This window comes from Pleurodeles waltl, chromosome 5, assembly GCF_031143425.1.
Source record: "Pleurodeles waltl isolate 20211129_DDA chromosome 5, aPleWal1.hap1.20221129, whole genome shotgun sequence".
In the NCBI taxonomy this organism is placed as follows: Eukaryota; Metazoa; Chordata; class Amphibia; order Caudata; family Salamandridae; genus Pleurodeles; species Pleurodeles waltl.
This window is the reverse complement of record NC_090444.1, coordinates 891,634,304-891,649,788: the sequence shown is the minus strand read 5'-3', so window position 1 is coordinate 891,649,788 and position 15,485 is coordinate 891,634,304. Positions and strand designations below refer to the sequence as shown.

At 41.1% G+C, this 15,485-nt stretch overlaps 1 long non-coding RNA gene across 2 annotated transcripts in view; it reads right to left on the bottom strand.

Moving 5' to 3' along the window:
• LOC138297331 (uncharacterized) overlaps positions 1–11,510 on the bottom strand; it is a 33,291-nt gene extending 21,781 nt beyond the window's left edge. Inside the window, exons 1-2 of one of the 2 annotated variants that reach the window (XR_011204032.1) lie at positions 11,381–11,506; positions 11,176–11,267 (exon numbers count right to left, since the gene is read on the bottom strand). This is a non-coding gene — a long non-coding RNA (uncharacterized lncRNA). Of the gene's footprint in view, positions 1–11,175; positions 11,268–11,380 lie in introns of both variants that reach the window. The other variant, XR_011204031.1, reaches the window with a different exon arrangement.
• Positions 11,511–15,485: the final 3,975 nt, after the last annotated feature.

Sequence of the window (15,485 nt, the reverse complement as noted above, 5' to 3'; positions counted from 1 at the left end):
CTGGATTCAGGGTATTACATCGTTTGATGTGTATGTGACTAGCCAAAAGCGTCAGCTCATATCCGGACAACCGAGCACTCGTAAGATGCTGCGTTTTTGTCCTATTTAGTAAAGTATCCACTGCATGTGGCACCATAACAATGAGAGTATTATCTAGCACTACTCCAGCAGACTGTCGAATAGAAATTGCTGCTGCCGCTGTCGCCTTAAGACAACTAGGCAATGCTTTAGCTACTGAATCTAACGTAGCTGAGAAATATGCGCATGGTCGCTGTTGATCTCCAAAACGCTGCGTTAAGACTGACAATGCACAACCCTCTCTTTCGTGGACATAGAGCGTAAAGGGCTTACTGTAATCAGGAGTACCCAATACAGGAGCAGAACACAAAGCAATACGCAAATCAGTAAAACTCTTCTGACATTCGTCAGTCCACGGAAGAGGCTGAGGCGTATCTTTTAAAGTTAGCGCCAACAGCGGTTTAGCCAATAAAGAGAAACTCGGAATCCACTGTCTACAATAAGAAGTAATGCCCAAAAAGGCACGTACCTCTCTTTGTGTGGATGGCATTGACATTTGTGCAATTGCCTGAATTCGTTCGGGGGTCAATCGTCGTCCCTCCTTTGACAAGAGATGACCCAAATAAGTCACCTCGCGACAGACATATTGTAATTTAGAAGGAGAAACCTTGTGATTCAGATCAAACAAATGACGCAACAGTGCAACGGTCACGTTTTTGCAAATCTCCTCTGAATCAGCGGCAACTAATAAGTCATCCATGTACTGAATGAGAGCGGCACCAGACGGTAAGGAAAAGGCATCAAGATGACATTTTAGAGCTTGACTGTAAATAGAGGGACTTTCACAATAACCTTGAGGTGCGCGTTTAAACCGGAAACTTCGGCCTCCGAGGGAAAAACCAAAAATATCTCTACTCTCTTCGGCGATGGGAATACTAAAGAAAGCATTCTTTAGATCAATAACTGAAAACCAAGTCGCTGTAGAAGGTATCATCGTCAACAGAGCAGTGATATCTGGGACTACAGGAAACTGCGGTACGACAATCTTGTTTACCTCCCGAAGATCAATTACAAAACGATAAACAGGAGGCTGAGAAGGATCAGTGCGTTTAAGAACCGGAAGAACAGGACTGTTACATGTATTTCCTCTCGTTTCCTCAACCACACCCTTCTGAATCAAATCATGGACAATTTCCAGAAGTGCTTTCTCACCTTCAGTAGAGATTCTGTATTGCGGAATACGTGGCATTTCAGCATTGGGCTTAAGAGTAACAACATAAGGTGGGATCTCAAGACAACCAACGTCATTCGGACCCGTAGCCCAAAGCGTTTCGGGAAGAGAAAGCAATTCAGGTGGGAATTGATCTTTTGATAAGTACATTGGACTAGTCATTTTCTGTCCTAGAGTGAGGTATACACCAGAAGGTGAACAATATATCGTAGCATGCATTCTTTTTAATAGATCTAAACCCAACAGATTTTCACCACAACCATTTGTCAGAAGAAGCGGAGCTTCTAAATCATAAGGGCCTATTGAAACAGGCAAAGGGCAAGAAACTGGATTGCGAACAGGGGCGCCAGAAAATCCTACAGATACATTCGTTAAGCCAGACAAAGGTGCGCCAGGGAGTTTAGAATGAATGATAGAGCTTCTCATGGCACCAGTACCTAAAAGAAATGGCTCTGAAACACCCATTGTAGTGACATTAACATAAGGTCCATTCTGATCCACTGGAATTGACGTAACCCCCTTACTTTGTCCATGGCTGTCCTATTCAAAATGAAGACTTTCATTCCCTCCTTCAATATACTGATCCTCACTGTAATACTGTGTAGACCTAACATTTTGCTGGTCAAAGTAATTTCCGGAATTTGGAGGAACAAAAGAACGCTGCTCTTGGGTTAACACACCTCGACCTCTACCTCTATTTGCTGACTGAGGACCACCACGACCTCGTGAAGCAGATGTTGCTCCATTACGCTGCAACAATGCCGGACAACTGTTCTTAAAATGACCTTCCTCCCTACAATAAGCACATTGATTGGGACCTAGCAAAGGTCTTGGAATGAATGGTTCAGGCTTTTGATACAACCTCTGAAACTGCGGAGGCTGTTGAAACTGAGGCTGAACATAACGAGGAGGATAAGCCTGTTGCAAGAGAACTTTAGTTTTTAATTCTTTCGTCTTTTTCTCTTGTTTTTCCCTTTCTTCTTTGTCTCTATTTTCATAATATTGTGCAGTAGCCAATATCTGGGCGGAAGAAGAAACTGCCCATGAACTCTCTGAGTCTTTTAGCTTGTGTGATAGTTCAGGAAGCAAGTTATATACGAACTTATCCACAAATAATCGCTGTCCCCCTTCTGTAGCCATATCTTGACCACTGTGATCAATGAATGTCTCCTCGAATCGGGTAAAGAAATCGGAAACACTTTCATCTTTCTTTTGTTTACATGCTGCTAGCTTATCCCAATTAACTCTCAAAGCAGAGTTTTCATTAATGTAATAATCCTACCAGGGAGTTCTGAGATCAAAGCGTCGGGCTTTGCACCACCTACTTGACCTCTATCTGCGGCAATAATAGCGTTCCAATCGCCGCCTAATTCTTGAGCGTGATCCTCTCTACGAATTTTAGCCCATATTGTCTGTGGAACTACATTTCCCATCAACATGTCAATATCTGCTAGATTCATAGTACATGCATCAACTGTTTGCGATAACTCTTTATAGTAACCAGCAGGATTTTTGCGTGGATCTGGTAGTGACTGTTTAAGTGCTAAAACTTCAGACCTTTTCCAGGGGACATGTACCCATATGCGCTGAAAATGCGCAGGAATAGCTGGATTAGCACCTGCTGCTGCAACTTCTTCCTTCCATATTGGAGAAACCTCTCTCATGGGATAGTTTTTCAGTGCTGTCCTAACTGAAGGATCAGAATCAAGAAAAGTCTGTGAGAACAATAGGGATCTGAAAGAAATAAGTGTTCTGACAGCGTTTTCAACCTTAGGACCCACAATAAGTCCTTTGTCAAAGTCAGCCTGAACATCTAACAGATCCTGTGGGACCGAACCCAAATTCATATCCTCCCATTCTTTAGCGAGAGTATCGCACATAACTTTAAAAACATATCTCTGCGTAGGTGCATTCCATTGCAGAAAGGTGGACATAATATCAGACGTACTATATTGGGGACCCTTCTTGATCCATCTACAAGCAAGTGAGTCCAATTTTTCTCGCTCTTCGGAGTCTGGGAATTGACTACGAGACTGTCTTCGAGAAAAAGCTGGAGACACATTTAAAGCTTCAAAGAAAGGTGATAAGAGACCAGAGACAGTATCTGCAAATCGCTTACGCATAGATGGAGAATTTGACATAAGGATAGGGGACAAGGTATTAGGTGAATTAACTAAAGGAGCATTAGGAATTGCCAAAGGAGCAGAAGGCAAAGGAGTTAAAGGCAAAGCTGGCATAGGCAATACTTGAGGAGGCAAATGTGGAAAAGCTGGAGCAGGCGGAAGCACAACTGGCGGCTGAACAGGCTGTAACATCGGGGGTGCATTAGCACCTTGTACATAGGGCGGAGGCAATTTCAATAAGTGGGACATTAAGGGATCTTCCTCAAAATCTTTTCTCTTATCAAGGGAAGAGATAGGCAACGTCGGATAGCATTTATCTATTGCCATTCGATGCTGTCTGTCTGAAATTTCCATTGCATTATCTATTTCATCATCTTTGAATTGCTGAGCAGCCTGTATAATCGTCATTCCCTGTGTTTTCCTATCTCGTTTCGCTTGTTTAATTTCTCTCTGTTTGGCTTCCTTACGCCAAAGGCGAAAAGAGTCAAACATTGCCGGCCGGGCTTTTCTTTTAAATAACGTTGCTTCTAAATTATCTAGCACATCAGTTTCGAAACTACCATTTTCTGGCCATTTTAAAACACCATCTTTCTTTGTATATCGGGTCCATGTCTTATTAAAGGCAATAGGACCAACACCATGTTTAGAATAGAGCTCATATGTGGGAGTTCCAACCGAAGGAATCGGACAGGAGTCCTCAAGCTGGGAGTCCCTATTACAACCAAAGCAACAAAGTTTTCCAAACTTAGTCAGACCAGACATCTCACGATTTTTACTGGCTGTTCACAAACATCAAGGGGGTAAAACTTTCAGTTTACACAGCACAAATGCACTTACCCCTCGGCTTTGGCCACTGCAATGGCCAAATCTAAGGACCTAAGGACAAAACAAAGACCAAAATTTGTGGGCGCGACCCACCAAATACTTAACTAAGGATGTCTTCTTACACCAACAGAGGCCCGTCTATCGTCTCGCTTTACCATACATCATCAAAGAAAGGGCCAAGGCAGGGCGGCAGTCAGGGCAGCAGTCGTCAGTAGCCGTCAGGAAGGAGTAACCGTGCTGAAAAAGACCTTCGGACCACTTCGACATACAGGGGTCGCTTGACGTGGCTCGCGATTCCTCCAGAATTTTCTTGCGGGGTTCCTCACGACCTTCAGGCAGAACCGGTACCGCTGAAGCCGCCCCACGTTGGGCGCCAGTTGAAGAACCAGAACCTTATGGGCCTGGCGGCGCAGGGTACGCCTGAAATCTCCTTGGATTCACCTGCCTCAACTAACAGAGACACGGGACACTCTGTCAGGCGTAAAAGATCAGATTTTATTAGCTGCAGCTAGTACAGTTGTCCAAGAAGTACACAAGGTATGTTCTCAGGAGACTGCCACTTTACTTTGTGGCGCACAATCTTATATACCGTATAAAAACCATTTATTAACTACATACACTCCCAGAACACATAGAAAGGAGCCAGTAAGAATAATGTAAAGATAGAACAGAGCCAATAGAAATGTCGGAAAACAAGACAGCACCAATAGAAGGAATTGGAAAACAAAGTATCAAGTGACTTAAGGTTGCCTCCCCTCCAGCTGTGTTTGTCACCCCTCCCTTGAACTAATTCATTAACCGATCCACAACGAAGTTGCATGTGGTGCGATAAGTTTGTGTGCGTTTGGAGGACAGTTGTGAAATGAGAGAATACTAGCAAAGGACAGCGAAGGCCAGACGATAAGATAAGATCGGCGGAGAATAGTGTGAGCCTACAGATAGTTGAAACAAGGATTAGAAAACCAGACAGGGATTAGTGTACTCGGTCAGACCTTAATACCAGCCTTGTAAAGATAGAGGCAGAAGGCTGTTTTGAACACCATGTTGCAGAATAAGCAGAAAAGGCAGAATGGACTTCGTTCGCTGTGCTGCCTGAGTGAAGGCAACATAAAATGGCGGCGGGCCACAAAATGGCGGGTCGATACGATCGTATTAAAAATCGAATTTCCTCAGCGCTTCAAAGACATCAGGGCTACGGCCACGTCCTTTGGCCTTTCTATTGTCCTTCAACAAGCATTGTCTGCCTTCCGCTGTTTTCATGGCCACAGAAGAGGCTTCCAGCTGCATCTCCATCCGTCCAGCCACCGTAGCTAGCAGAATCTCAGTCCTTGCTGCACCCACTGGCCTTGTGGGTCAGGTAGCCAGAGGTCGGGCCAGTCCCCCTTAGATCTCCTGGCAGCTGCAGCATCCAAGTCCCTTTAGTTTGCCCTATGACCATCATGAACACCTAGTGGGGGCCAGGATAAGCCATGACCTGCACCAGTGGAGGGCAATAACATCCAACCACTGTATTCTCAAGATTGTCCGAAGGAGCTATTCCCTCCCCTTTATGACTACCCCCTCCACCAATATATTATCAGCTGACTGAGGACCACATCTCATTATTACACCAGGAAGTGCGGGATCTCTTGGCCAGGTGAGCCATAGAAAGTGTGCTGGAGTAAGAAGCAGATAGTTGTTATCATTCCCGCTACTTTCTGGTGCCCAAAAAGGATGGAGGCCTTTGTTCTATCCTGGACTTCTGCCCTTTCAATTTTTTCCTGAATAAGGAGAACTTCAAAATGCTCACACTCAAAATGCTCAATTAAGGTAAATGTGAGTCCTCACTAAAGGACATTTATTGACCTTGGTTTGATCCATTCCTATTGTAGGCACTAGGCCCAGCCACACAAGTGTGGTGGCGTTTTTATCAGGATAAGTGGGGGGAATGCTGGATGGTAGGAATTTTGTGGATAGCTGTTGATTCCTGCAGTTATGTCAAAGAAATGCAAGGAAAATGTACAATATGAGGCAAAGTTTAAGGTATGCATGGCATTTGTGGGACCCAAGCGAGGCACACTATTCTGGACTGCCATGGGTGTTTTCAGAATTGTCTGGGTTTGGTAGGTTTCTCTAGGTGGCTGTCGATCGCTGAACAATAAACAGCTGCTACCCACATTGCCAAATAAGATCATTTTTGTGACAGGAAATTATGATTCCTCCATATTGTATTTTGGGGCCTTAACTGTAGCGGCCACTAGTTCTCCCCACACACGAGGTACCATGTTTATTGGGAGACTTGGGTGAATGCTGGGTGGTAGGAAAGTTGTGGCTCTCCACAGATTCCAAACGTTTTCCTCACGGAAATGTGAGGAAAATGTGTTTTTTAGTCAAGGTTTTTGGTTTGCGAAAGCTTATGGGTAGGAAAACCCCCACTCTCAATTTCTCTAAGTGTCTAGTTTTAAAAAGTGTACAAGTTTGCTAGGTTTCCCTACATGCCAGCTGAGCTATGGCCCAAAATCCACAGTTATCTACATTGAATAAAAGGGTTGGTTTTCAGTGCAAAGATGTGATGTGCCCAGGTTGTGTTTTTGACCTTTTCCTGTCGCAGGCGCTAAGCCTACCTACAAATGTGAGGCACCATTTTTATCGAGAGACAAGTGGAAATACAGAGTAGTAGAACATTTGTTATTACCCTTTGTATTTCTCTGCGTTTGTGCCTTCCAAATATAAGCCAGCGAGTAAAAGAAACAAAAGACAATTTGAAAAATGCCCTCTAAATCACATGCTAGAATGGATACCCACAAATTCAGAGATGTACAAATAACTACTGCTGTATCTATTGTCTGTTTCAGAAATACATAGGTTTCCTTGATACCCATTTTTCTGTTTTTATATTTTACCATATGAATTGCTGTACACTCGTTAAACAATAAAAAACATTGTAAGGTGCAGTTCAGTTGTTGGCTGTGGGTGCCTCGGGTTCTTGGAAAACCTACAACCCCTATATAGCCCTGCATCAGAAGGGTATAGCGGGTATAATGGTATATGGATTTTGTAAATCGGCAATTGTGACAAGAAGTTATCTCTCACAAGGAAGCACTGTTTTATGTTAAAAAAATTGGCATCTATACAAACCTGTTATGCCGTTTTAAATTTTATCAGATCTGCTATTGCCATTAGAAAATGATACAAACTGGTGGAAGCAGTCGTAGATAAATTTCAAGCTGGAATAGTATAAGTGTCACTTTTTTTGTGCCCTGCTTATTTTACGTTATTTTTTTGCAATTTTACCTCTAGTATATTTATGGTCTTTTTATATATATTTTTGGTTTCTTTTAGGTACAATTTTGGATAAACTGATTTTAGCTATTATATTTAGTTATACATTGACTATGTGAACAATGTTTTGTTATAAATATTTCAAATTTCTGTTTCTTATTCTTATGTGAAATGATTTTGTACTTTAATGGCATTTTGCAGAATAAAGGAATTTTGACTGACTTGACTGCTGATAAGAAGTTAAAAATTAATACATTGCCACAAATGAAAAAAAATTCCTACTAATTTTTTATATGTTTTTAGTTCAATAGTTTCCTCTGGAAAACCTTGAGGGATCTCCACAAATGACCACTTGCTGAACTCAGAATTCTGTCTAATTTCAAGATATCTATAGCCTTTTGGCAACACCTATGAGTTTCACCCCGACTCCAACCAAACACGCGAAGTAGGCTGAAAGAACAGAAATTAGGAAAAATGAGCTACCCAAAACTGCTCTTAGTCATCTCCCGGTCTGAATCTAGTATGTGGACTGGTAGGTGTGAGAAACTATCAGTGGTGACTGTGAACAATGGGTCTTTGTTGGTGGTGGAAAGATATTTTCTTCCTTTGTTTAGGGGATTGTTGATGACTAGTGGTTGGCAATAAATACACTGACGTAGTCGTCACCTTAGCAGTCACCGACAGAATCTCGAGTCGTGAAGTTGATGAGGCCTTTTTTGCTTCTTGACATAATGGTCACTGGTGGTGCTGTTGACAATGGAATCACCTTTGATGGAGAGGATTCCTCTCAATGATTTTGGCTGGAGAGCCGAATGGGTCTCAGGAAGGATCATTTTTGTGTGTGCAAATTTGGGGTTGTTTCGCAACATTTTTCAATAATTTCATGAAGAGGGTTTGATTTTCCCTTTGCGGAGTCAGAAATCGGTGCTTCTATTGTGAACCTCAGCTTGGGAGTCCAATGTGCTTTATTGCATCACTTTTGGAGAAGTACTTGGTGGACTTCATTGCAACAGATCATCCTCTCATGAGGGGGGCATCCCATTTAGAAGAGGTAATCCCCATCCTTTCAAACAGATAAAAGGCCAGACTTTTTCCCTGTCTTTCACGTTTTGAGATGGGAAAGGTTTTTAAGTTGTCTGGGAGGCTTATACAAGAGGCACTGACTATAGTGTGAATCATCAGTGCAGATCTTTCTTAGTCTGCAGCATGAACAGGTTTTGAAGAGAGATCTCTTCTTCTTTTCAGCCATTGTGCCATTTAGAAATGCCTCCCATGGGCCATGGAATATGTAGAAAAATACCCCACTTACAACTCACGTCAGTTGGAGCTGGCAGTGGTCCAGGGAAGTTCAGGTACATGCTAAAATCCAGAATGAAATTTATGTAGCAAAGGTCATAGCTCATTCTGGGGACTGTCTTCACAAATTATGTCTGGTAGAAATCTGAGCTATTGTGGCCTTTAATGGAAGGATGGAGCTCACATCATCCACCTCATTGGCTGAAGGTTGGGATATTTCAAATGAAGTGGATGTGCTTCTAGACCATAACTGTGGTTTGGTTTATGGCCATTTTAACACTGTTTACTGCCATTTTAAAAGTGCTGGGGACTCCAAGGCAGATGCTGGGGAATGATTCAAGCATATGAATCTATGAACATTCAGTTGTTGGAGAACTCAGTTTTAATATATTGGTGTCCAATATTTTCAATTGCACCATTCTCAATAGATTTAGGCCCGTATTTATACTCCGTTTGCGCCGAATTAGCGTCGTTTTTTTCGACGCAAAATCGGCGCAAAACTAACGCCATATTTATACTTTGGCGTTAGACGCGTCTAGCGCCAAAGTATGGGCAAATAGCGTCATTTTTTTGCGTGAACGCCTTCCTTGCGTTAATGAGATGCAAGGAAGGCGTTCCCGTCTAAAAAAATGACGGCGACGCAAATGCGTCGTATTTATACTCCCGGGCAAAAATCACGCCCGGGAGTTGGCGGGTCAAAAAACCCAGCATTTGTGCCACTATTTAACGCCTGGGTCAGGGTAGGCGTTAAGGGGCCTGTGGGCTCAAAATGAGCCCACAGGTGCCCTCCCCTGCCCCCAGGGACCCCCCTGCCACCCCTGCCCACCCCAGGAGGACACCCAAGGATGGAGGGACCCACCCCAGGGACATTCAGGTAAGTTCAGGTAAGTATAATTTTTTATATTTTTAAAAACTTTTTGGTGGCATAGGGGGGCCTTATTTGTGCCCCCCTACATGCCACTATGCCCAATGACCATGCCCAGGGGACATAAGTCCCCTGGGCATGGCCATTGGGCAAGGGGGCATGACTCCTGTCTTTACTAAGACAGGAGTCATTTAAATGGCGTCTGGGCGTCGAAAAAAATGGCGCTAATCGGGTTGAGGCGATTTTTTTGCCTCAACCTGACTTGCCCCATTTTAAGACGCCCTAACGCCATTTTCCCCCTACGCCGGCGCTGCCTGGTCTACGTGGTTTTTTTCCACGCACACCAGGCAGCGCCGGTCTGCTAGCGCCGGCTAACGCCATTCCATAAATACGGCGCCCGCATGGCGCTTCAGAATGGCGTTAGACGGCGATAATTTTTTTTACGCTAAACTGCGTTAGCGCAGTTTAGCGTCAAAAAGTATAAATATGGGCCTAAGGCCCGCCAACTCCCGGGAGTATAAATACGACGCATTTGCGTCGCCGTCATTTTTTTAGACGGGAACGCCTTCCTTGCATCTCATTAACGCAAGGAAGGCGTTCACGCAAAAAAATGACGCTATTTGCCCATACTTTGGCGCTAGACGCGTCTAACGCCAAAGTATAAATATGGCGTTAGTTTTGCGCCGAATTTGCGTCAAAAAAACGACGCTAATTCGGCGCAAACGGAGTATAAATACGGGCCTTAATCTGATAGGGTGTAAATTGGGGGAAAGAACCGGCGCTCAAAGATGATGGTGTTATAATGTATGTAAATGGTGCAATCACAGGGGAACACCCCAAATCCCCCAACTGGTTTACATAGTAAACACATAAAAACACAGAAACAGTTGTGATGCACTCATTAGTAATTACTTATAAGACAATCACATATAACCTTCTTAATATAATTTGATAGGTAGTAGTATTATCAATCTGGAATTCATCACAAAAACAGTCCAATAGTAGTATTCAGTCCTTTTTGATTTATTAATGAAAACTTCAAATTGTCCTGGGCAATAAACCGTACTCCGTAGTGTGTAGAAGAACAACTTGATGTGTGTTTCAGTACTCCATAAATTTCAGTAAATGGATGTGAAATTTCACCAAAACAGAGCACCTAAAACAAATACGTGGACTTGTTATTCTCATGAAATATACTACCATCTCTCCTATAATGTACCCATAGAAAGGAAGTGGTGTGGTGCAAAAATAATTTCACCAAGTGCAAGGAAAGGAAAAAGAAGAAAAGGAGGAACAGTATGCCATCAGCAAAAACCAAATAATCTAGATATCCTTAACAATATACCTTCCCTAAAACGTGTGTACTCACGATTAAGTCATAATAGCACCAACAGAAAAGAATACCGTGCAAAATAGTGCGAAAAACTACAGATAGCCAATTGCCTTACCCCGCCTATTCAAATGTCATAACCAAAATCGGACAATCTGTCACTATGTTGAAACCAGATCAATCCATGAGTGTAATAAATTACAAAACAATAATGATAATGGTAAACCTTCGATCCAGTAACGAACTGTATGTAAATTACATTCTTTCCGATGGAAAACGCAATGCCCAGAAGTATCCAAATGTAAGAGAAATCCAAAACTGCAAGTGAAAACAAATTGCATTGTCAGAAAAAAAGTACTTTGCTTGAGTATAAAACTATAACACTGTGTGATAGAACATCCCGTAATCAACAAACTTCGTGATACACTTACCAAGTTGAACATGATATCTTGGTTACAAAACGGCTCCGTGTACGCTATTAGAAATATCTAGTGGGAGTGGCCGAACGAGCTCCACGTTTATATGCCGTAAACACGTAAGTGTTGAACGAATTCAGTATAGTAGTGGAAGTCGATAACGGACTCCAGCACATCAGAAACAGAAATGGAAAACATACTATGATGCACATCTAACATACCCTTGCGCTAGCGTTACGAGGATACAGAAGCCAAATCTTAAACTATCAGGGATGATATGTCACTCAGTGTGCAACGTATATAAAACAAATAGTATGTTTTCTATTTCTCTTTCCGATGTGCTGGAGTCCGTCATCGATTCTAGATACTGGGGTACTGAATGATTTTCAGAATAGTGGAATGTGGTTTACTATGTTGAACATCTAACATACCCTTGTGCTAACGTTACGAGGATACAGAAAAAGTCAAATTCTTTAGCTGACAGAGATGACATATCACCCAGTGTGCAAAATATATAGAAACAAATAGTAAACCACATTCCACTATTCTGAAAATCATTCAGTACCTTAGTATCCAGAATATCTCTCATAAAAAAGGGGATACATTTAAATTGTCGAATAAGCCGGTAAAGGAAGAATATAAAAAGTAAAAGAAATTGATAATAAACAGACCCCCAATAGAAAAGGTATAGAATAACGAAGAGCTATCCTAATTGTTAATCCTATTTGTTTCAAATACCATATGATGAAAGATCATCCCAGATTGATTTAACACAGAAAAACAATTACAGTCACCCCCAACAAATAATTATTCAGATAAAAAGACAAGATATAATACTGAAGTCAATACAAGACAATTGTAGCAAATATCTAAATGAAAATTCTTTTAGAGGTTAATAGCTTGACGTAATTACACATGGATATTGTATGGGTAAGAGCAATAGTAATGCATCAGCAGGTGACTATACCTCTAGTGAATGATAAATGTATTCTAAAATATCCAGAACTCCTTTTTTTCTCCCCAAAAATATTTGAGTTCTCTATCAGTATTGAGACCTAATTCCCTGTTTCCCCCTATGGGGTCTCTTGAAACATGTTCAAACCCAAAAAATTCAAATTTCTTGTGATTATCCTGCGAATCACGAGCCAAAATGTGGGCCACTAAAGGATATCTAATATCACCATTTTTTAAAGCTCTAACATGCTCACTAATTCTGACTTTGAGAGGGCGAATTGTACTCCCAATGTAGATAAGAGTACATTTGCACCGTATTTTGTAAATGACAAAAGAAGTGTCGCAATTAATAGCTGTCTTGATTTTATATACATGGTTCATTGTGCCAGAAAACTCATTGATACCATGGGATGCCTAAGGGCACACCCCACAACCTCCTCATCTAGAAAAACCCACCCTGCGTGTCGATAGCCAAGTATTGGGTGGGGGTGGTTGTCGTAAAACTAGGACTAAGAATACTCTTTAGAGACCTACCTCTTCAAAATGTAAATGCTGCTTTGTCTGATATAAAATTTCTCAAAACCTCATCTTGATATAACATATCCCAATGTTTGTTGATGATTTTTTTTAAGAACTAGGGAAGAATTAGTATAATCAGTGACAAATCTGACCTTGTCAATCTCTTTCTTAGGTTTGCTCTGCTTCTTAGATTTCAATGTTTCACTCCTTGGTATATGTTTTATTCTGTGTTGAGCTTTATTGATTAAATGGTTCGAATAGCCTCGTGCCTCAAATCTCAAACTCATTTTGTTGACACAATCAATTAAATCCTCCACTTTACTGCAGTTGCGTCTTGCTCTTACTAATTCTCCATATGGTATGGACCCAATCTGATGTTGTGGATGCGCGCTCGCAGCATGTAAAATAGAATTACATACTGTAGCCTTCCAAAATAGTCTACTGTGTATTCTATTATCATCCACAAAAAGTTCTACATCTAGAAACTCAATGATCTTAGAACTGTACTGATAAGTAAATTTGATATTCATATGATTAGAGTTTAAAAATTCACAAAATTACACCAATTTCTCTGTGCTACCAGTCCGGATCATAAAACAATCAATGTAGCGCCCCCAATAAAGAATAAAAGATTGCCACTCTATTGACGGAGGACCCCAGACCCATTTATCTTCAAACCACCCCATAAAAAGATTTGCATATGAAGGGGAAAATCTAGAGCCCATAGCTACTCCTCGTTTTTGTTGATACCATTCTCTATTAAAAAGAAAGTAATTATTGTCAAGAATCAGATCACTCATGTCAATCAACATTGTAGTATGGTCCCAAAAGCTCGCCGATCTCTTACTAAGAAAATGTTGTAGAGCTTGTCGTCCTAAATCATGATTGATACATGTGTACAATGAAATCACATCCAGTGTAACTAGCAACATATTACTATCCCATTCTACATCAGTTAAGATGCTTAATATATGTGTTTTATCCTTGATGAAGGATGGAAGATTGTACACAAAAGGTTGTAAAAAAAGATCTACATATTCCGAGAGTTTCTCTGTTGGTCCTGATATACCCAATACTATAGGCCTACCCGGTGGAAAAGGTAGTCCCTTATGAATTTTAGGCAATGTGTATAGACAGGGATACCTTGGGTGATCCACCCTAAGATACATGTATTCATCCTTGGACAGTAATTCCTGTCTATACCAAATTAACAATTTGCTATTCATCATGTGGATGAGACTGGGAATTGGATTATAACCAACATGTTCATAGCAAGAAACATCACTTAATTGCAATAAAATCTCATTGTCATAATCCAGTTTATTCATGATTACCACATTACCACCTTTGTCAGCCTGTCTGATATTATCTTTCTCTTCTTGAAGTGTTTTCAGCGCCTGACATTCTTCAACACTCAAATTCTGAATAGGATTATGACATTTATTCTTAGATAAGTAAATATCAAAGTCTTTACAAACCATATCAAAGAATATATCTAAATTGTTATTGTTGATTGACTTTGGTGTCCATTGAGATTTCTTTTTTGAACCACTGCTGATACTTATATTGGATGTGATGTCTAAATCCTCTAGGATTTGTGACAGAGTAACAGGATCTTCATCTCGATCCGCAATGGATGTATGTGTTGCCGTATCATAGATATCCTTGATGGATAAAGCACTAAGGTTTAACCTCGAGTGTGGATGAGCCAGAAGACTGTAAACCAGGTGGATGCAACCAAAAATGTTTCTTTAACTTCAGTTTCCGAACAAATTTGAATAGATCCACTTTGGATCTCCAGGGATCTCCATAGCTAGTAGGACAAAAATTCAAGCTTTTCTCCAAGAGGCACCGTGCCCCTGGGGAAAGCTCCAATTTTGACAAATTAACTATGTTTATTGACGATAAGCCACTGGGGTTTAAAATCTCCTGACACGTGATCTTGTTGTCATCCTTTCTTGTTCTGCTGTTTTTGTGGTTGGTTCCTCTCCTTCCCCTTCTAGTCTTCCTAATTTTTGTATTTTTTTTGGGGCGTATTTGCCTTGTTTGATCCTCAGTAGTTCTTGTAAAAAACCATTGCCTCTAGTCCTAATGTCCTGGTGGGCAGAAGTGCTTGGTCCTCCCTCTAAATCACTATCACTCGTGAATGAAGTGCTAATGGAAGTAGTATCCGAAACAAGTGAAACTGTCGACCCTCTGTGGGTCGTATTGATATTTATCAAATGGTCATATTTGCTGGCAAAAGTAAAAACCCTACCCGTCAAGTAGTCTCTCTCATCCCTCTTTAACTTCCTTGCTTTCCTTTGTATGATTTCTTCTTGGAATTTAGATAAAATATTGTCTAATATCTTGTAATTCTTCTCAGTTGCCTCTTTCAAATTTAAGTCCCTGATCTCCTTTTCAAGAACAGCAATCTCAGACTGTAAGGCGGTAACTTTTCTTTCCACATTAGTAATTAATATGTCTATGAGTCTCATTGAACTTGATGTCAATTCATTATCCTATAATGCCAATAAATAAGAATCAAATTCATCGTAAGTTGGGAAAATTTGTGACCTGGAACCACGTGGGATACGGTTCAATTTCTTGTATTGTTTTAATGTAGCCCCATCCCACCATTTTGAAAGTTCTTTCTTTCTCAATTTCT